This window comes from Pongo pygmaeus, chromosome 5, assembly GCF_028885625.2.
Source record: "Pongo pygmaeus isolate AG05252 chromosome 5, NHGRI_mPonPyg2-v2.0_pri, whole genome shotgun sequence".
Taxonomy (NCBI): domain Eukaryota; kingdom Metazoa; phylum Chordata; class Mammalia; order Primates; family Hominidae; genus Pongo; species Pongo pygmaeus.
The window spans coordinates 134,134,546-134,156,913 of NC_072378.2; the positions used below are offsets into that span (position 1 = coordinate 134,134,546).

General features: G+C 38.0%; 1 long non-coding RNA gene across 1 annotated transcript in view; it reads left to right on the forward strand.

The window, feature by feature from the left end:
• Positions 1-711: 711 nt before the first annotated feature.
• Positions 712-22,368, forward strand: part of LOC129037978 (uncharacterized) — a 33,292-nt gene continuing 11,635 nt past the window's right edge. The window contains exons 1-2 of the long non-coding RNA XR_008503032.2: positions 712-1,300; positions 17,598-17,726. This is a non-coding gene — a long non-coding RNA (uncharacterized LOC129037978). The remainder of the gene's footprint in view (positions 1,301-17,597; positions 17,727-22,368) is intronic.

A 22,368-nucleotide genomic window follows, 5' to 3' on the forward strand; every position in this document is an offset into this window, starting at 1 on the left:
AGGCCACCCACCAAGAGAGTAAAAAGAAGACCCTGAGTCCTCCCACAGAGACCTGGAAGAGCTTCTGATGGAAACAGGAGATAATTGTGTTTTGCCATTGGCAAATGCATGTAGTACCTAGCACAGCAACACATATGCTTTAGTGTTTAATATATATTACTGAAAGTGTGATAACGAAAAGAAAAGTAGTGGTTTGACAGACATATAGCCCAGTGTCTTCCTCCATACTTTCTCCCCATATTTCTAAAGGAGCAATTCTAGGAAGAAACTAGTGGAGAAAAAATATATAGTCACTTACATTAAGCCACTTATATTTGACTGGGCCTTTTCAAACTAAGATTCAAGACACATTTAAATTAAAAGGTTGTAAGCCTCTAAGTGGATTTCAAAATATTAAAAAATGTATACCTTTTTTCTACCACCTTGTAATGCTCTAAGCAGTTTTTCACTTCACAGAATTCCTAGTTTGTTTTTAATGTTAAATTTTGCCAATTGGAAGCAAGTAAACACTTGCGGATGTGCTACAGATAAGTGAGTCTCAAATGGGAGCTGATAGAAGAATATCAGAATCTCTGCAGAGATAATGGAGCTAGGAATGTGTAGTTTGGAAAAACTCCCCAAAATGATTCTACAACTCCCCCACCCTCATCCTCATTTAGAACTACTGTTTGAGCTGTTACTTCATAATGAGATCAAACTGCTGTCATAGACGTGGAACACCAAGACAAATGGCTAGAAACCTTGTACATGAAAACAGTGGCCCACCCAAAGTTTGTCTTTTCCTAGGAAGTTATAGAGAAATGAGGAGGTATCAGAAGAGCAGTCAATAAAAGAAAAATTTCTTTGAAAGACATATGGGTGGGATGAGAACGAATGATTCTTACTTTATCTGTAGAAATTGAATTTTGCTGCAACTAAGAGAGACCTGGAAAATAGTGATTTACACAAATAAAATTTTGTTCTCTCAAGAAAACTGATACTCAGCAGTCCAGGCTGATGAAGTGGCTTCATGAGCTCTTCAGCAACCCAGGCACCTTCCAGGTCTTCTTTGCCAATTCTAGTGCTAGTAACTCCTTCATCTCATCATCCAACATGGCTGCCAGAGCTTCAGACATCACGTGTACATCTGAGTTCCAGGAAACCAGACAGAGGGAGAAAAGAAGGGCATATACACTCACTTTAAAGAAGACTTCTAAGAAGAATCACCTAAAATTCCCCAACCTAGTCCCAAAGCTCACTTGGCTGCTTTCAAGCCTGGAAAATGCAGTCTTTAAGCTGAAAAATGCTATGACAAAATCAGGTATTTATATTAGAGAAAGGAGAAGGATAATTGGGAGATAACAGTTTCTGCCTTACAGACCTTTAACAACCTCAGAATCAGTCATAAAATTAAATTTATATGACATACATGTAAATTAGAAATACATATGAATTCGCATTCATTGGAAATCATTTGGAAAAAAACTAATCCAAAATTTGGGGTTGTATGAGATTTATATCAATCAAATGTCAATGTAAAAGACTGACATAAAGTCGGTCAGGTTAGGATCAATAACCATATTTTCTCCTTAGCAGTAAGTCTCATTCTTAATCTCAGACTTTAAATTATTTGTAATCATTTTTTCATATAAATTCAATGATTTACCATCAACTTTTTCTAAGCATCCAAAACTGACCTGAAGCCCTGATGCTTCAAAGTTGACTTATAGTTCTGTGATTTGTCAAGTATAAAACAGGACTTTCTCCATTGTTTCAGATAAACAATACATTCAGGTTTTTTGATAATTAGGTATCTCCTATCTGATTTTCACAACCTAATAATTAGTGACTGCCCAACAATAAACAATATCTTAAGAATATAAATAGTTCAATAGATGATAGTGAGAAGAGTGATATTAAAGATAATAATTTATAAAGGTAGCATGAAGCCAAATATTCAACAAATAAATAACAAATTTTTAACTGTCTAATATATTTAGGGACTTTAATGAGTGATTAGGTCATCTTTGATATGAACACATCTTAATTGTTGAAATAATACTCAACAAACTCCTTCCTTACTCAATTTGGCTTTGTAAATTTTCATTAGATTTGAAATCCATATGGATGGAACTCACAAGAAATATGAGTTTAATTGAGGAGTTTCAGTGAAAGAAAATGCTTAAGAAAAAAGAAATGAATTAAATAGAGCAACTTCAGAGTAAAAATCTTCCAGGATCTTGTCCTACACCCTACTCACTTCCATTGACATACCCTAGCCTTTGCCATTACCAACTGCAGCCTTTCTAGAATCTCAATTTTAAGCAGCCCATTCTCTGACCAACAGCTTCTGTTTTTGCAATGTATTCCTTCTACTTCTCCAACTTCACCAATCCATTCACAGTACCGCCTTCTCACTGTCTCTCGGTGCCCCCAGTTCCTCACATCTCTCCTTACCCACCTAAAATTCCATGGTTGTTCACTGTAATTTCTCCCGTGAATATACCCCCAAACACTTCATCCTCCTTTGCCTTGTTGAATTTGCTAGGAAAACCTCCAACTATGGTTATATGCATCTTTCCATCACTCCACACTTACATTACATCCAACTGAACATTGATGGAGAAAAACACACAACTATGTCAAATCTCTAGCAGCTCTTTCCCCATCGTCACTCTCAGTGGATGACCTGGCTTCCATTTTTAATGAAAATAACAGAAGCAATCAGAAGTTCTACAAGCTCTCACCCCACACCCATCTATATCCTCATACTTTCCTTCCCATCCTCTTCCTGTAAATGGACTGTATGTGGTCCTTCATCTCCATTTGTGTACCATATCCCATCTCTTCTGGCCTATTAAATGACATGTCTCTAGCAATTCTCCCTCCCTCTTCTGCCTCATCAATTGTTTTTCCTCTCTTGGATCATTTCATTAGCAAATCAGTAGGTTTTCACTTTACCCATCTTACCAAAAAAAAAAGCAAAACACAAACACCTTTTTGCCCCACTTCGTTCCTCAGTATATTAGTCCGTTTTCATGCTGTTGATAAAGACTTACCAGAGACTAGGAAGAAAAAGAGATTTTAACGGACTTATATATATATTTCCACATGGCTAGGGAGGCCTCACAATGGTGTCAGAAGGCAAAAAGGCACAAGTCACATCTTACATGGATGGTGGCAGGCAAAGAGAGAGCTTGTGCAAAGAAACTCCCATTTTTAAAACCATCAGATCTCATGAGACCCATTCACTATCACAAGAACAGCACGGGAAAGACCTGTCCCCATGAGTCAATCATCTTCCACCAGGTCTCTCCCACTGGCTGCCTCCCACAACACATGGGAATTATGGGAGCTACAAGATGAGATTTGGGTGGGGACACAGAGCCAAACCATATCACCCAGCTATCACTCTCTGCTCCATATTACAGGAAAACTCCTTGAAAGTGTTACCTATATTTGCTGTCTCACTCTTCTCCTGCCATTACGTCTTGAACCCATTTCATTCAGGCTTTCCTACAGATCACTTTGTCTAAGCTGCTCCTGTCAAGGTCATTGGTGACCTCCACATTGCTGCATCACAAAGTCAATTTTCTGTCTTGACCTCACTTGATGTATCAGTACCATATGACAAGCTTATCATTCTTGAGATACTTTGTTCACTTAGCTTCCAGGATAATATGCTCTCCTAGTCTTCCTCCTCTTTTACTGCTGCTCCTTCTCAGTCTCATTTGTTCATTGTTGGAATACTCCCAACCTCAGTTCCTGGGCTTCTTATACATCTATACACTCCCTTGGTAATTTTGTTCAATCTCAGGCTGAAGACTGTCAAATGTAGATCCTTATCCACGACCTCTCCCTTGAACTCCAGCTCTTTATAGACAACCAGCTACTTGACAGCTCCACTTGGATGTCTAATAAGGCATCTCAAATCTCACTTACCTAAACTGAAACTCCTGGTCTCTCCATACACATCCAACACCTGCTCTTCTAGCAGACATCTCCATCTCAGTTAATGCCAACCCTATCTGTATTGGTCAGGCTCAGCTGGGTTCTGCTGAAGCAATAAACAAACTTAACCCTATACCAGCTTCCAAAAGCAAAGGTTTATTTCTTGCTGCATATCTTCTGCCTGTCTCCTATAGTTGCCATCCACATCAGCTTCACTCCAGGAGCCAGAATGACAGAATAACCTTTATCTGGAAAATTGCTGGGTTTGTGGCAAAAAGAAAAATGACACACGAATCAAGTGCTGGCTCTTAAAGCTTCTGACGACTTCTGTTGGTCAAGCAAGTCACATGGCTTCCCATTTTCCACAGGACAGAGGTGTATTGTCCCCTCACGGGAAAGGAGCCTACATGGAGTGAAACTAAAATATTTGGTAAACAGTAAAACAGTCTACCACACTGGTCCCCCAGTTGCTCTGGCTAAAACTCTTGGCTCCTCTCTTGTTTTCAAATCAAATCCATTAATAGATCTACCACCTCTAGGTTTGAGCACCCTGGTCCAGATGCCATGTACAGGTTTCTATCTGGTCTTCCTGTTTCTACCCTTTCCCCACTAGCCTATTCTCCAGATAGTGGGCAAAAGTGAACATTTTATATATTTATTTATTTATTTATTTTAATTATTAAAATTTGAGTTTAATAAATTATCTTTTGGAATTCTACAACATTACTTGATAATTTTTTTCAACTTTTATTTTAGAATCAGGGATATATGTTCAGGTCTAATCATACCTTTGTAACAAAGGTATGATCTGAGATTTGGAGTACAAATGAATCCATCATCCAGGTACTGAGCATAGTAGAGAATAAGTGATTTTTCAGTCCTTGCCCCTCTTCTTCCCTCCTCCCACTTGTATTCCCCAGTATCGATTGTTCCCATCTTTAAGTCCAGGAGTACCCAATATTTAGTTCCCACTTATAAGTGAGAACATGCAGTATTTGGTTTTCTGTTTCTGTATTAGTTTGCTTAGGATAATGGTTTCCAGCTGCATCCGTGTTGCCACAAAGGATATGATTGAATTCTTTATGGCTGCATAGTATTCCATGGTGTATATGTACCATATTTTCTTTATTCAATCCACCATTGATGGCCACCTGGGTTGATTCCATGTCTTTTCTATTGTGAATAGTGCTGCAATGAACATATGGGTGCATGTTTTTGGTAGAACCCATGGGTATATATACAGTAATCAGATTGCTGGGTCCAGTGGTAGTTCAACTCTTAGTTCTTTGAGAAATCTCCAAACTTCTCTCCACAGTGGCTCAACTAATTTACATTCCCACCAACAGTATATAAGTAAGTGTCAAAGTGATCATTTTAAAACACAAGTCAGATTCTGTTGTGCTTCTTCTCAAAAGTGTCAAATGGCTCCCCCTCTCACTCAGGGTAAAAGCCAACATCTCTCCAACAACCTTGTAAATTCTGACATGATCCTTTCATCCATCACCTCCCTGACTCCATTGCTTCTTCCTCATATCCAGTTCACTCTCTTCCAGCTATGTCGACTGCTCTGCTGTCCTCAAACAGACCAAGTACATTCCAGCCTCAGGATATTTGCACTTGTAGTTTCCCCTTCCTGGAACGTACTTCTCCCAGATTTCCACACAGCACATCTCCAATCCTCTTCAGGTAGTTGCTCAGATGCCACTTTTTCAGTTTGTCTTTATTTGTCAATCAATTTAAAATTTTACCCCCCATCCCTCACCCTGAAACTCCCCCTTTTCTTTCTGTCTTAATTGTTTCCATAGCACTCATCCCTGTGCAATTTTCTGGTGTATTTTTTTATTGTCTGTCTATTCCACTAGAATATAAACTCCTTGACTGTATGGATTTTTGTCCATTTTATTCATTATTGTAGCCCTAACATACTTTATCTGGATCAATTGACAATAAACATTTATTTAATGAATAAATTAGTGAATGATTCAAACTACAGAAAGCTTTGAAAAACTCAAACATAGAAAGATGTAACTTAAAGAAACAGAAGAAAATATAGTAAATATTAATAAATATGGTGCATTCACACAAACCCAAGAAGCTTGCTGGGTTATCTGTCCCAAACTAGAGAAAATGAAAAGAATCTGAGTGGGGAAATAACACTAAGGAAAAGCACTAAAAGTGTTACTTCCAAAACTATAATATTAATGACCAAGGCAAAACTCTAAAGTTCCGAATTTCATTTATTACAAAATGCTTAATTTAAATTCCAATTTGAAAGTATATATATTTTAACTATTTATCTCTGCCAAAGCAAAAGTGTAGTAGACTATCTCATAAATAGCTGCACCACTCTAGGCGGTCAATCAAAATTTACTTCACTTCTGATTCCAGACTAAAAAGAAAGCCTTTTGGCTAGATTAATTATCTGCATCCTACGCTGGTATTGTCTTAGAGCAGGGTTTCTCATCCTCAGCACTATTCACATTTGTGGGCTAAGTAATCCTTGTAGGAGGATACTCTTTGCATTATAGAATGTTGAACAGCATACCGGGCCTCTACCCACTAGATGCCAGTAGCACTTCCCCAGTTGTGACAACAAAAAATGTTTACAGACATTACCAAATATCTTTGGGGTGGAGGAGGGAAAGGGACATCATCTTCTTTTCAGAACTACTGCCTTAGAGTATGACAATGCCCATCAAGGGAGCATTCCTGTATGGTTTCAGGTTGTGACCCATAAAATGCTCTGTGGGATTATTAGGAATTATTGCACCAAACTAGGCAAGCAGATTCTAAAAGTATGATTTGGGGAAATAATGAAAAGGCTCCCCTTGAAATAAAGCACTCCTGTTTTTTTTCCTTGAAATTACTTTCTCTTGGAAGTGTAGAAAGATGTCGCCTGGAAGGCGTAACTTATTATTAAGGCATGTTGGCCATTAATGCTTTAATGATGGTCTAGGAACAGAGCTCAAAACCAAGAGGAAAGACAAAAGAAGTTTTAACAGAGAGAATGAAAGAAAATTCTAGAACATGAGATGGAGGCTCTACAGTGGGTAATCTTATTTCAGGAAATACATGAGGTTTCTGGCCTCATGGTAAGAAGGAGAAGATTACTCTCTGAGGGAAAATTCTGCGTGTCAACAATGTATTTAGAAATGGCTCTGCTAGTAACCTCAACTGAGGAAAAAATAAAACTGAAATGATCAATTAAAACTAATATGATAGTTTTTAATCAATATTAAATAACTAATTTTATTATTTTTATAGTCTGTACTAACATTCAAGTTTAAACGAATTGAAAATGAAATAATTCAAAACTAATAGAAACTCTGACATAATTACATTAGTCCAATCTGAAATACTTTTGAAAACTTTTAAATGAACTCATCAAGTATCGAAACTTTTTAAAAATATCTTCTTAAGCCTTTTATATCTAAAAAAAAACTTTTGTTTCCCTTTTCTGGCAACTGGTAAATTCTCAAACTTAATGTTAAAAAAAGAAATGAGTAAAATAACTGATTATGCCAGAGAGAAGCCCTTACTCTGAGCAGAACAACCAGCAATGCTGGCTCAATTCTTCTTCTGGAAACCACAAACAAGAGTTATTAGACAGATATTTAAAGCATTTGAAGATTTTAAATAAATCAACTTTTAGCTCTTTATAAAGAAAGTATATTATCAACATCAGAGAAATGCAAACTAAAACCACAATGAGATACCTTCTCACACCAGCAAGAATGACGATTATTAAAAAGACAAAAAATAACAGATGTTGGTGAGGATGCAGAGAAAAAGGAACTCTTATACACTGTTGGTGGGAATGTAAATTAGTACAGCCTCTATGGAAACAGTATGGAGGCTTCTCAAAGAACTCAGATAGAACTACAATTCAGTCCAGCAATCCCACTACCGGGTATCTATCCAAAGAGAAATAAATCAATATATCAAAAAGATACCTGCACTCATCTCTCTATTGCAGCACCATTCACAATAACAAAGATAAGGAATCAATCTAAGTGTCCATCAATGGATGAATGGATAAAGGAAATGTGGAATATATACACAATGGAATACTATTCAGCCATTTGAAAAAAGAATGAAATCAAGTCCTCTGCAGCAACATGGATGGAACTGGAGGTCATTACCTTAAGCTAAACACTCCAGGAGCAGAAAGACAAATATCTCATATTCTCACTCATAAGTGTGTGCTAAAAACAAACAAAAAAAAATGTGTTAACATGGACGTAGAGAGTAGAATGATAGATAATAGACACTTGGAAGGGTGAAGGGGTGTGAGGGAGGATGATTTGGAATTAGTTAATAGGCACAATGTACATTATTTGGGTGATGAATACCCTAAAAGCCCTGACTTGATGGCTACACAATCTATGCATGTAACAAAATTGCATGTGTAGCCCATACATTTGTACAAATTACAAGAAAAAAAATTATTAAATTATTGATTCTGTATTTCTTTCTCTCCAACGAAGATATTCTAGCATTGAAATATGTATGGTTCCTATAATTTAAATCCATTTTTCAATTCTACATTGTAACTGGAAGAACTGGTGTAAATAAATCTAAATGCACACATCATTAGAAACTTTATTCCAGTTTCCAGAGTAATTTAAATCTCAACTCCACCTGACTTTGTACTAGAGCTATATTCAAGGAGCAGAATTGATTTATTTCATTTTTCTATCCTCATCCTAAACAAATACACAAATTAATTACAACAAGACCAAAAGTAAAAAGTTAATGACATTTTTTAAAACTTCATGTTATCTCTTGAGTCCACAAATTGGATAACTGTTCTCTAAAATTAAATACTAGTCACAATTATATGTACCTTAAAGTACTCTTAGACTAACATCTAAATATAAATTGATAAACCAAAAGAATACTTGCCTTCATCTGTTTTAAAAACTCTTAAAATATGTTTTTGTTTAATATATGTCACTTTTATATGTTTACTTTTTTTTTTCTTTGAAATGGAGTCTCACTTTGTTACCCAGGCTGGAATGCAGTGGTGCGATCTCACCTCACTGCAACTTGCACCTCCCAGGTTCAAGCGATTCAAGTGCCTCAGCCTCCCAAGTAGCTGAGTTTACAGGTGCACGCCACAATGCCCAGCTAATTTTTTTGTATTTTTGGTAGAGATGGGGCTTCACATGTTAGCCATGCTGGTCTCAAACTCCTGGCCTCAAGCGATCTGCCAACCTTCACCTCCCAAAGTGCTGGGATTACAGGCGTGAGCCACCGCACCCCAGCCTATGTTTACATTTTATACTATAGTTAGAAATTAGTTTTAAAGAGAGAAAAAATAAAGCTCATCCATCAGTAGTGTGAATTAAGGCTTTCAGTTTAAGAAGAAAACTATGAACACAGCCCAAGCTCTCAAGTATCCTTTTACAGAGGATCTTCCATTCTTCTGCCAAAGCTGATTTTTTTTTTTTTTTTTTTTTTTTTTTTTATTTTTGAGACGGAATCTTGCCCTGTCACCCAGGTTGGAGTGCAGTGGACCCATCTCGGCTCACTACAAGCTCTGCTTCCCAGGTTCACGCCATTCTCCTGCCTCAGCCTCCTGAATAGCTGGGACTACAGGCACCCGCCACCACGCCCGCCTAACTTTTTGTATTTTTAGTAGAGATGGGGTTTCACTGTGTTAGCCAGGATGGTCTTGGTCTCCTGACCTAATGATCTGCCCGCCTCGGCCTCCCAAAGTGCTGGGATTACAGGCGTGAGCCACCACGCCCGGCCTCAAAGCTGATTTTTCGAGAAACTGTGTTAAGAAATAGAGCAAAAACAAACACGCAATGGTTTCCTACCAAATGGCTTACAATGTGCATATTCTTGAGTGATTTTAAAAGTCTCAGCTTTTATTTAGTTGGATTTCCAACTGTTTAGTTAATCTTTATTGACTTGTGCATAACTCTCAGGACTAGGAATGTATCTGTGAGTGGAGAGAAGTTTCCTGGTGCACTCAAATGAACTGTTTACTTCCTTTGCTAACTCTCATGTCTGGTTAGGGATCTAGAAATTTCTTTTTTTTTTTTTTCTTTATTATTATTATTATTATTATTATTATACTTTAGGCTCTATGGTACATGTGCGCAATGTGCAGGTAAGTTACATATGTATACATGTGCCATGCTGGTGCGCTGCACCCACCAACTTGTCATCTAGCATTAAGGTATATCTCCCAATGCTATCCCTCCCCCCTCCCCCCACCCGACAACAGTCCCCGAAGTGTGATGTTCCCCTTCCTGTGTCCATGTGTTCTCATTGTTCAATTCCTACCTATGAGTGAGAATATGCGGTGTTTGGTTTTTTGTTCTTGCGATAGTTTACTGAGAATGATGATTTCCAATTTCATCCATGTCCCTACAAAGGACATGAACTCATCATTTTTTATGGCTGCATAGTATTCCATGGTGTATATGTGCCACATTTGCTTAATCCAGTCTATCATTGTTGGACATTTGGGTTGGTTCCAAGTCTGTGCTATTGTGAATAATGCTGCAATAAACATACGTGTGCATGTGTCTTTATAGCAGCATGATTTATAGTCCTTTGGGTATATACACAGTAATGGGATGGCTGGGTCAAATGGAATTTCTAGTTCTAGGGATCTAGAAATTTCTAAGGACCAAAAGAGTCACCTGGAATACTGTGCCCAGGGGAATGGGTTACGTTGTTTGGATATGTATCCTACTTGAATCATAGAAAGAGCTTTCTTTGTTTTATTTTAGTTGACACTAGCCAGTTCTATTGATTGTCGCTAGCATTAAAAACTAAGAGCCCTGGAAAAGGTACACAACATTCCATAAGAGAGGAAGAATGAACCAGACCAGCCAGGAGATGCGTGGCACAGTGCAAATACAAGTTAAGATGATGCTGTGACTAGCTGAATACCAGACACAGTAAGGCAAAGGTAGTTTTGGTTGCATGGTGACAAAATATTTAAACTCAAAATACTTTAATCTGAATTAGCAATACACACATCCTTGCCAAGCAAAAGCAAAGCATAAAACAAAAATATACTTGTGCTGTGTTTCCTATCTCAGATAATATTACAAACTCAAGCCACTTTATCCCCAGTTTCTGGCTCCCTAGACCGTCATGGCCATTAGTCACCACGTCTTGTCTATCATACCTCAAAATGTTTATCAAGTAAATACTTTCCTCTCCATTTTCATTGTCCCTGCTTTGTTTTCAGCTTTATCCTTTTTCCAGTCACATATCACGACAGTCTTCACCACTCAACCTATACTCCTGCTTCAACAGACTATTTGCATGTACCAGAAACAACAAGTATTCTCTGGCTGCTCTTTGAGTTGATGCTGTGTTACCTCTATTCATCCTTCAAGATCACCCACACCCCTTACTTCTAGAAGAATTAGCCCTTGTCTTTTTAGCGTCCTCCTAGTCCTATATTGTCATAGCATTACCACGTGCATTACAATTAAAAGACGATAATTTGTATTTCTTCTAATACAAAATGACTTCTACTGAGAGCAGGACTTGTCTTATGCAACTTTCTATATTTAGCCCCTTTAACAAGGCTCAGCACCTGATTTTTAAAAAATCAATAATTCGTTTAGTTTAAATAATCAACTGACCACAGAACAACTGATTAACCAATAAAGCACTTAAAATTAGCAATTTGAGGTGAATCTGTTCATTGATAACTTACATAGGATTTAGTTTGCTTTCAACGTTTTTCACAATCTTTATCCATGCTTTACAATGCCCTCATAGGTATTAATTCATGTTAGAAGAAATCAAGGAAGAAATTACAGTAAAATCTTCATTCTTATCATGTGTGCTTGATAAACCACCACATTCCTCATCTTAAACAGCAGGTAGTTCCTGGGGTCATGGACCTTACACCATCTCAGCATTCAAATGAGTGTTATTAAAAAAAAAAAAAAAAAAAAAAAAAAAAAAAAAAAAAACTTCACACACATTTGGACAACGTCAGAAAGAAAAATTGATACTAAGAAAACTTAATAAATTCACTTCCTAAATGTTGAACTTGCTCTTAATTTAATACTAACTTTTATTTCACCAAATAGAAGAGTTTTTCATATGCCATATACATTTATATTTTCATCAAGAATAAGAAGCATCATTTGGCTAGAATTGTAATTATATTTTCTTTTCCTCAACATGATAAAAGTGTTGAAGTAGTTTTCCTAAGTGCTGTATAAAACCAGTTAATAAACCAGTTTCCCACCCCCTTTAGACTTTAAACAATGAGCAGCCAATATGAAGTTCCAAATATGTACAAAAATTATTTAAGAATTTACAGAGTAAACAGACAACCTACAGAATGGGAGAAAATTTTTGCAAACTATGCATCTGACAAAGGTCTAATATCCAGCATCTATAAGGAACTTAAACAAATTTACAAGAGGTAATAAACAAACAACCTCATTAAAAAGTGGGCAAAGGACATGAACAGATGCATCTCAAAAAAAGACACATGTGGCCAACAATCATATGAAAAAAAGCTCAGCATCACTGATCATTAGAGAAATGCAAATCAAAACCACAATGAGATACCATCTAACACCAGTCAGAATGGCTATTATCAAAATGTCAAAAAATAACAGATGCTGGCAAGGTTGTAGAGAAAAAGGAATGCTTATACACTTTTAGTGGGAGTGTAAATTAGTTCAATCATTGTGGAAGATGGCATGGTGATCTCTCAAAGACCTAAAAGACAGAAAGATCATTCAACCCAGCAATCCCCTTATATACACAAAGGAATATATATACCCAAAGGAATATAAATATAAATCATTCTGTTATAAAGACACATGCACGCTTATGTTCATTGCAGCACTAGTCACAGTAGCAGAGACATGGAATCAACCTAAATGCCCATCAATGATAGACTGGATAAAGAAAATGTGGTACTTATACACCATGGAATACTATGCAGCCATAAAAAATGAGATCATGTCCTTTGAAGGAACATAGATGGAGCTGGAGGCCTCTATCCTTAACAAACTATCACAGGAACAGAAAACCAAATACCATATGTTCTCACTTTTAAGTGAAAGCTAAATGATGAGAACACACGGACACCTAGAGGGGAACAACACACACAGGAGTCTATCGAGGGTGGAGGGTGGGAGGACGGAGAGGATCAGTAAAAATAACTAATGGATACTAGGCTTAATACCCGGGTGATGAAATAACCTGTACAACAAACCTCCATGACACATGTTTACCTGTGTAACCAACCTGCACATGTATCCCTGAACTTAAAAAAAAATTATAATGTCTGTAAATAATAGTAATATTTAACATTTAATACTATTTTATTATGAATGTCCTTTAGTTAATTATTTTTGGCCTCATTTTACAAATGAGGAAAATTAAGGAAAATAAAAGCTAAATAATGTGGGCACTGTTACACAACGAGAAGGTGGCAGAGCCTGGATTGAAATGCAGCTATGAATTCCAGAGTCCATGTACCTAATTGCAAAGTTTTGTAAGGTAAGTTTGGGAAAAGGGTAAGAAAGATGAGGGAAGAGATGCTACCAAGCAGCTTAACCAAATTGTACTATTCAGTAAAAACATGTGTTCTCTTTCAGTGTTTTTGTTCTTTCTATGTTTAAACACTCCAGTGTAGTATATGTATATGGGTGCATATATATATATATATATATGTATATATGCACACATTTATTTTACTCTGAACTATCTAGGATTTTTTTCTAGAAAGGAGAAATATACAAATATACAAAATGTATAAATACATTTTGAAGAGGAAAACGTTTTAAAAGACTTTTAAGTATTCTAGAAATCTTAGAAATGACAAGTTTAGATATCATGAGATTAAAGAGAAATAACCATGATTTTTTAAAAATGATCCTGGGAACGAAAGAGGTGGGTCTTCAATACACTAACATTTAAATTCTCAGCTTCAGGAGAAATTGAGTTTTCTTTCATGCTCTGAGCCCTCTTCCCTTAGCAATGAAGCCTCAGCATCCCTTTGCTTCTCCTGTGCCCTTAAGTGAGAACTGAGTTATGGCTGGCTGTCTCAGGAAGAAAATAACTATTACAAGACATAAGATGGGCTGGGGTGGGGGAGGGCTAAGGAAAGGCCTGCCATTTAGCTTGTAAAGTGCAGCAGCTGTGGCCTGTTTTCACTAATATCTGACATGTTTCTTTGGCCACTCGCCAAATTGAGCTGTACCCAACACTTCTCCCATCCTTCCTGTGCTTCCAGGATCCTTTGTAAATGCTACTTGAGACTCCAGTCTACTCCAAATCAATCCCCTTGGTTCCTTCCTCCCCTTAATGCACAGGCATCCCACCCTAATTAATTAACCCAACACCAGCTTCATCCAGGACCTTCCCACACTTTGCCCCTTCACGCAGCCCAGAAACATCAGCACATTCCTGACTTCATCACTTGTCAACTCCCTTTCTGTTAAAGACCAGTGTCCCCTTTCGCTGACCTGGCCTCTGATTTGATCTCACTTTAAAGTATCCCACTTTAAGAGACAGTAACAAATGCTGCCTTTTTCCTGTTTGGTTTGTTTATTCATGCACCCAGTCTATTATAATTAAAGACCAAGGGAATTCTAAGAAGAGCCCAGGAAGATGGTTTATGCATTTGATATGTGGATAAATCCAATAATGTATTTGTAACAAAGTTCACTTCACCTATTGCTGTGTGAACTTGGGTGAGTTTCCTAAGCTCTTGTCATTCATTCAAATACTTATTGAGTGCCTGTTACTATGCCACATTCTATTGTAAATGCTGATGCTGCAATTTAAACAGGGAAGCAAAAATACCTGCCCTCTGTGATGTTTATATCTTAAAGAGGAAAAATAACTGTTAATAAATAGGTGGATTTAAAAATATAGACATTTAAGAAAAAACATAAGGAATGAGAGAAGAAGAATAGGGAGTGTCAAGATTAGGAGTAGAAAGGAAGGTAGCAACTTGGAATAGACTAGTCCCTAACTTCCTGATGTGATGTTTCACCAGGCCTGAGGTCATGCGGATAGCTGACAAAAAAAAGCATTCCCAAAAGAGGAAACAGCAAGTGCAAAGGCCCTGAGACAGAAGAGTGTTGCCTGGCATGTTGAGCAAAGAGACGGCTATGGCTGGCAGAGAACAAGAAAGCAGCAGCAGGTGATGTCAGAGTAACAGGGAGCTAGAACTCAGAGGGCCTTGTACGTGATAATAAAGAACGTGGATTTTACTTTGATAGAAATGGGAAATCACTAAAGGATACTGAATAAGACTAACATGATTTGATTTACCTCTAAAGAATCTCAACTAACTCCTCCTTAAAAGAGTGTAAAAGGTATAATAATAAGAGCGGCAAAGACCAGCCTGCCTGCTCAAATCCCAGCACCACCACTTACTACCAGTTTGCCTTTAAGCTAATTATTTAACCTTCCTAAGCTTTGATTTTCTCATTTTTTCCTTTTTTTTTTCTTTTTTACAGAGGTAATCAAAAGTGTTCTCATTTTTAAGGTGGAATTGATAGTAGTTCCTCTTTTGTAAGGTTAAGAAAAAATAAATCAAACAGTGCATACTGAGGTGTTTAGTGCAGTGGATACCACATAGAAAGCCTGAGACACGCTGATATTATCAGGCTGGTGAGAATCAAGTTCTATAATGTATGTGCAGTATTTGCTTGTGTTGTCCAGCATAGTGGCATAGTGAGCACTTACATGTCATCTACTATTAGTTACTAGCATTACCAACTACTAACCCACTGGCTGTTTTAAAGTAATTTTGTACATTTAAAAATTTTATAATATACTACCTTAAAAGAATCAGAATAGCAAAAGTTCACAGATAATTTTCAGATGTCTCTGGACCTTCTTATTCAAAGTACTCTGCAAAGCACTAGAAAGGCATATGTACTTGGGTAAAAAAAGAGAGTTCACACACACTGTCTCTCTCTTTCTGTTTTATCATATATAGAAAATAAAACAGTTATATACATAATTATCTATATATTAAACATATATATCTTTATGTATATATCTTCCCCTTTAAAAATTATTGATATATGTAGAGAGAGAATTTTATAGATAATTTTTAAAGAAGGGGAAATTGTCTATATATAGATAATATTTTAAAGAAGGGGAAAGAGTTAGTTAAGACAAGTTTCTGTGTGTTGCTGACCCCTGTTGGGTGGAAAAATTAAAATTGGTCTTCTGAAAGAAAGAAAAGTGAATTCTCAATTCCCTGGTCATGATCCTGACCTGGAACCTACTCTCACCCATTTCATTAATTCCACGTCTATGGCCATGGACGGGGACATAGGAGGCCCACTGGTTCTTCACAGCCCTGCTTCATTACTCAAATGTTATGCAGCTCATACCTCATTTCTTTCCTGAGACCTAGGCTACCTTAAACTGAGAGGGTGGATCTCATCTTTCCTTCCCCTGCCCGCCATACTCACACACACATACATGCTGACATACTCCCAAAACAAACACACGTCCCCCAAGCATAGGTCTCTTAGGAAACAACCACATATCCTAATCTGGTCTTGATAGTCAGCTCACGAGAACAAAGCAGAGAAAGATTAATGTAGAAACCTGCACTAAAGGCTGAGTACGGTGGCTCAGGCCTATAATCCCAGCACTTTAGGAGGCCAAGGCGGGTGGATCACTTGCAGTCAGGAGTTCTAGACCAGCCTAGCTAACATGGCAAAACCTGTCTCTACTAAAAATACAAAAATTAGGTGGGTGTGGTGGCAGATGCCTGTAATCCCAGCCACTTGGGAGGCTCAGACAGGAGAATAGCTTGAACCTGGGAGGTGGAGGTTGCAGTGGGACGAGACTGCACCACCGTACTCCAGCCTGGGCGATAGAGCAAGACTCCGTCAAAAAAAAAACAAAAAAACAAAAAAACCTGCACTAAAATAAGTCCTAGTTCTTTCTTTTCTTTAAAGACAGACAAAATGCGATGTTTTAATTCTCATTTTACCTAATAATAAAGGATGTACCATTAAAATCAAGTAAGAAATTATCCTTGTCTTAATGTCACTTTTTTAAAAATTGTGCTATTCTGCACAGGACCAGTTTCTCTAGAATGTTCCCTTGCTGACTTTTCCTCTAGTAGTATCAGTTATACTGAACATCAGTCATACTCTTACTTTATTTTACTGGGCACCATCAAACTAACAGAAGAGGTATATAAAGGCAGGAAGAACTACCATTGATACAAGGCCTCTTCCGGACCGAAACGCGCAGCCGCACCTCTCTGTTCCAGCAGGTGGAATAGGCCCCTGACCTGGGATCTCTACCTAAAAGGAGGAGGTTAGAACACAGGTGTCTATTCTCTTGAGTCCTCCATCCTTTACTAGACAAAGCTGCGTAATTAGAATAATAAAATGCAGCTGGGAGAAATTGCTAATGCCTGTAATCCCAGCATTTTGAGAGGCTGAGGCTGGAGGATCGCTTGAGTCCAGGAGTTCAAGCTTGCAATGAGCTATGGTCGTACCATTGTACTTCAGCCTGGGCGACAGAGTGAGACCCTGTCTTTAATAATAATAATAATAATCCAAAACATGAAGAAATTGGGTGTGCCCTTTTAAAATACACTTAGAAAGGGAACAGTTAGAAATCTTAATATCAGGGATACTTTACTCCTAAACCTATTCTTTTTGTTTTTGCAGAGATTGACCATGCCTACAGGGACAACTGGAAAACAAATGAAACCATAAAACCAAGCACTCACGAAATCTTTGTCCTCCCAGTTGACTTAAGAATACTTGCGAAGAAAATGTGGCCTCTTTAGATCTCAGGTAAGGGATCCGGCTGCTCTATTTTTCCTGATACACCTCCATCCTGCAGAGTAGTCGGGAGTGAGGTGTGCTGAGAAGGAACAAGTTGTCCGCTTTAACTTGACAAGGCACGGCTTCCCCCGGCCTCCTACTTCAAGTATTCTAGTTGGTGGAATAAATGTTCAGGTGTTTTGGGTTTTGTCTCTTCGAGTTCCGCCCGTCTGCGCCTCTCCGGCAGAGGGCGCCTTTTCCACTGGGTCTCACTGTGGGCTGCTGGGAGTTTTATTCGGTTTGGGCCGGGAAGGAGCTGTGTTGGATCCGCGCCCCCTGCCTCGGCGCCGCCTTTGGCCCCCTGAGCCCTGGCCCATCCCATGCAGAATCAATCGGGGCTCCTCACTCCCGCGCCTGCTCCCCGGGGGCTGAATCCGCCCGCCCGGGGGCCAGGTGCCCGTGAGATCCGAGGCGCTCCACCAGGAGGCCCTATCTGGATCGAAACTCGCACTCGCCCCGCCCTCTTGTTACCGGTTCTCTCCGGGCTTGTGGAAAGAGTTAACCAACCTGGGATCTATACCCAAGAGGAGGTTAGGACACAGGTGTCCTATTCCTTTGCATCCTCCATCTTCTCCTACTCTCTGTTACTCTCCTCTTTTCGTTAGTTTGATGGTGCCCAATGAAATAAAGCAAAAGAATACAACTGACTTGCAGTATAACTGATACTACTAGAGGAAAAGTCAGCAACGGAACATTCTAAAGAAACTGGTCTTGTGCAGAATAGCACAATTTTTAAAAAATGACAATAAGACAAGGATAAATTCCTACTTGATTTTAATGGTACATCTTTTATTATTAGGTAAAATGAGAAAACATTTCATCTTGTCTGTCTTTAAAGAAAAAAAGAACTAGCACTTATTCTAGTGCAGGTTTTGTTTTGTTTTGTTTTGTTTTGAGACAGGATTTTGCTCTTGTTGCCCAGGCTGAAGTGCAGTGGCACGATCTCGGCTCACTGCATCCTCCGCCTCCTGGGTTCAAGCTATTCTCCTGCCTCAGCCTCCCTAGTAGCTTGGATTACAGGCATGCGCCACCACGCCCGCCTAATTTTTGTATTTTTAGTAGGGACGGGGTTTCACCATGTTGGTCAGGCTGGTCTCGAACTCCTGACCTCAGGTAATCCACCTGCCTCAGCCTCCCAAAGTGCTGGGATTACAGGCGTGAGCCACCGCGCCCGGCCTTTTTGTTTGTTTTATTTTTGTTTTTGTTTTTGAGACGGAGTCTCGCTCTGTCGCCCAGGATGGAGTGCAGTGGCACCATCTTGGCTCACTGCAACCTCTGCTTCCCGGGTTCAAGCGATTCTTCTGCATCAGCCTCCAGAGTAGCTGGGATTACAGGCACCGGCCACCACGCCCACCAACCTTCCCCTTCTTGCTGCAGTCTCACCAAGACCGCTCTTCTCTCCTAAGTAGCTTTGGTCTGCCCCTTTCTTGGATTCCTTAAGATCGGCAAGGAGCGGGGAGAGAAAGCGTAGCTAGCCAATAAGAAAACACGAACTGAAAAGTATTTCCGAAACATCACTCCTGTCAGCGTTATTAGAGTACTGATGGCCCATATTACGGTGTCGCTGGTTGTATGTCTTCCCCCACACAGTGTCCAGCGCACCGTGAGGACAGGGCTGCTTTCACTCTACCTTTGAATCCTCAAAAGTTACAGCACCCAGCCCAGTGCTTGGCACAGAGTCTATTGACGATTGATAAATAATAATGTACATCGAAATTTGGATGAGGGTTCTCATCTTTGTGATCTTACTTTTATTTGAATTTGACCTTATAATTAGAAGTGCAGGGGACAAATATTTGCTACCATGTTGAAAATCTTAATACTATAACCCTGCTCATTGATACAAATATTAGTAAGACTATGCTAGCTAAAGCATCTGACTACATGTTGATTGTTATCAGGGTAGTGATGGAGTATTTTTGCTTTTTAAAAAATTTAAAGCTTTCCAGAGAAATCTGTCAAAATAATTATTATTGCATCCTAACATCTTTTATTTTTTTGGGGGGGCGGTGCCTAAAACATCAGAAATTTGTTGTCTTACTGTTACAGAGACCAGAAGTCTGAAATCAAGTTATCAGAGGGACGTGCTCTCTTAAAGGCCCTAGGGAAGGATCCTTCCTTCCTTCTTCAAGCTACTGGTGTTTGCTGTCAGTCCTTGCCATTCCTTAACCATAACTTCAATCTATGCCTCCTTCTTCACATAGTCTTCTTCCCTCTATTTCTGTGTCCAGATCTCTAGGTGTGTAAGGACACCAGCCATTGAATTATGGCCCACCCTAATCCAGCCCCACTTCACCTTAACCTGATTATACCTGCAAAGATTTTATTTTTAAATAAGGTTACATGCACAAGTCTGGGTAGACATAGATTTTGGAGGAACACCACTCGACCGAGTACAACAATTATATTTGGAGATTTTAACACTCCAGTTTCAGTAATCGACAAAATAGACAAAAATCATTAAAGATATATCAACCAACTTGATCTAATTGACATATGCAGAACACTATAACCAACAGTGCCAGAATAGTCTTTTTAAGTGCATCTAAAACATTCAACTAAATGGGCTATATAAAAACCAAATTACAATCAATTCCACAGGATTGAAATCATGCACGGTATGTTTTCTGACAATAACAGAAAGAAAACAGAAAACACAAACAAAAAGAAATATATAAAAACCCAAAATACTTGAAAATTATGAAAAAATCTAATAAGACATTTCTAAGAACTTTGGAATTCTGCAACAAACTTCTCAATTTCTCCTGTGTCCAAAGAAGACATCAAAAATAAAATTAGAAACATGTTGATCTGAATGTGACTAAAGACAATGAATGTAATATCTGCTTTTATAAACACACCTGGAAAACTAGCATGTCATGAATATTCGAAGTCAAAAACTGTTGAAGGGATGAGGGTATGATGGTGTCATACAGCTGCAGTTAGATAACCTACCTTTAGGTCAGTTGCTTGTTTTAGACACACTCTTATTTTATTAATATATTGATTCCTAAAACTCAGTACATCTACCTGCCTTCTATGGAAGTAAACAATCCTTAGATAGAAGCAACCAAGATTTTCGAGCTTTCAACTACTTGAGGAGATTTTAAAGGAAGTTTTTAAAAAATTAAATATATGTATATCCTATAGCATATACAGTGCATACATACCTATCTATGAACATATATCTATATCAGTTTGTCACAGGGCTTTCTAACCTGTGACCTATAAACTTAAAGACATGATGAGAACTTTACTGAATATTCAGATTTTTCCATTGTGTGTGCATTTTTCTGGAGAAGGCTATACAACTTTCATTAGATTCCCAGAGAAACCTGTGAACCCAAAACTTTAAAAACTGGTCTTAAAGACAAAAGTGTATTTCAATACTATTCTTTACTCTCGATAATATCTCTCTAATAGGGACCCTTTAGGGTCTTGGTTTGTTATTGAGATTTTGGTTGCCCAAGTAGTGAACATTGCAAAACATTAGGAATAATCCTAATGCCAAGAATGACCAGATGTGATAACATAACACATACTAACTGTATGAGACCTTTGATGTGTTTAAAATTTAAGTAGCATTATATCTCTTTACAGAACTAGCTTAATTAAAATGGAAACAGCTTTTATGCTGCCTCTGAGGCCAAAAATATAAATTCAACTCTGCACATTTTTTATTTGAAGGCATTCACAAATGACATGCAAGGAATAAACGCTGGCCAAAAGCCATAGCTAAGCATTGTGTTAAAAAAAACAAAAAACAAACAAACAAAAAAAACAGTGTATGATTTTAAGCCAAAAACTATTTAGGAGTCGGTTTCTCATGTCCTAATTATTAAATTAGGAATAAAACCAGGAAAAAGATGTTAAAAGTGGTATGCTTTAAGTATTAAGTATTCTCTTTAGGTTTAATAACAACTTTTAAAAATCAAACAAAATTGATCAACAGCCTATGTAAACAGTCATGTAGGACTGAAGAAGACTTCTCTATTTAGATTAACAAGAAAATGGTGCTAGAGGCAGCTTGGTGAGACACTGAGAACTAAAGTTAACAAAACAAATGTGTACTGGGAGAAATGACTTACGCACATGTTCTGAATGCTTCTGCTTAGATTAATATTTTCCTTCAAATAAAACTGGTCAAGTTCAATAATGCAGCTACAAAGATGAATGTACAGTAAGCAAGGCATTTGGTCATTCAGAGCCAAGATATGAGAGTTATTCTAGAAAAGTATCAAATAACCAAAAGTACTTTGGCACCTCTAACTATAGCATGTATAAAATTTTTTGCATGTATGACAATGTATAATGGAACCTCCAAACAAATCCAAACTTTACGATGTCTTCAAGATGTAAGTGTCAGCATTATAAAGCATGGGAAAAGCAAGTACTTTATTTGGCATCCCATTTAAACCATATATGGCTTTTCTTTGCCACTTGAGTAAAATGTCCTGCCATTTACCCTTAATTGCCATGCTAACATCCATCTCAGAATCCACTTCCATCTTGGAAAAGGGTTAGTAAGATGAATAGGTATTTCTAACAAATCTTGATATTTTGCTTTCAGAAGGGATAGTCTAGAAATAACATCACAGCTAAGATATCCTCT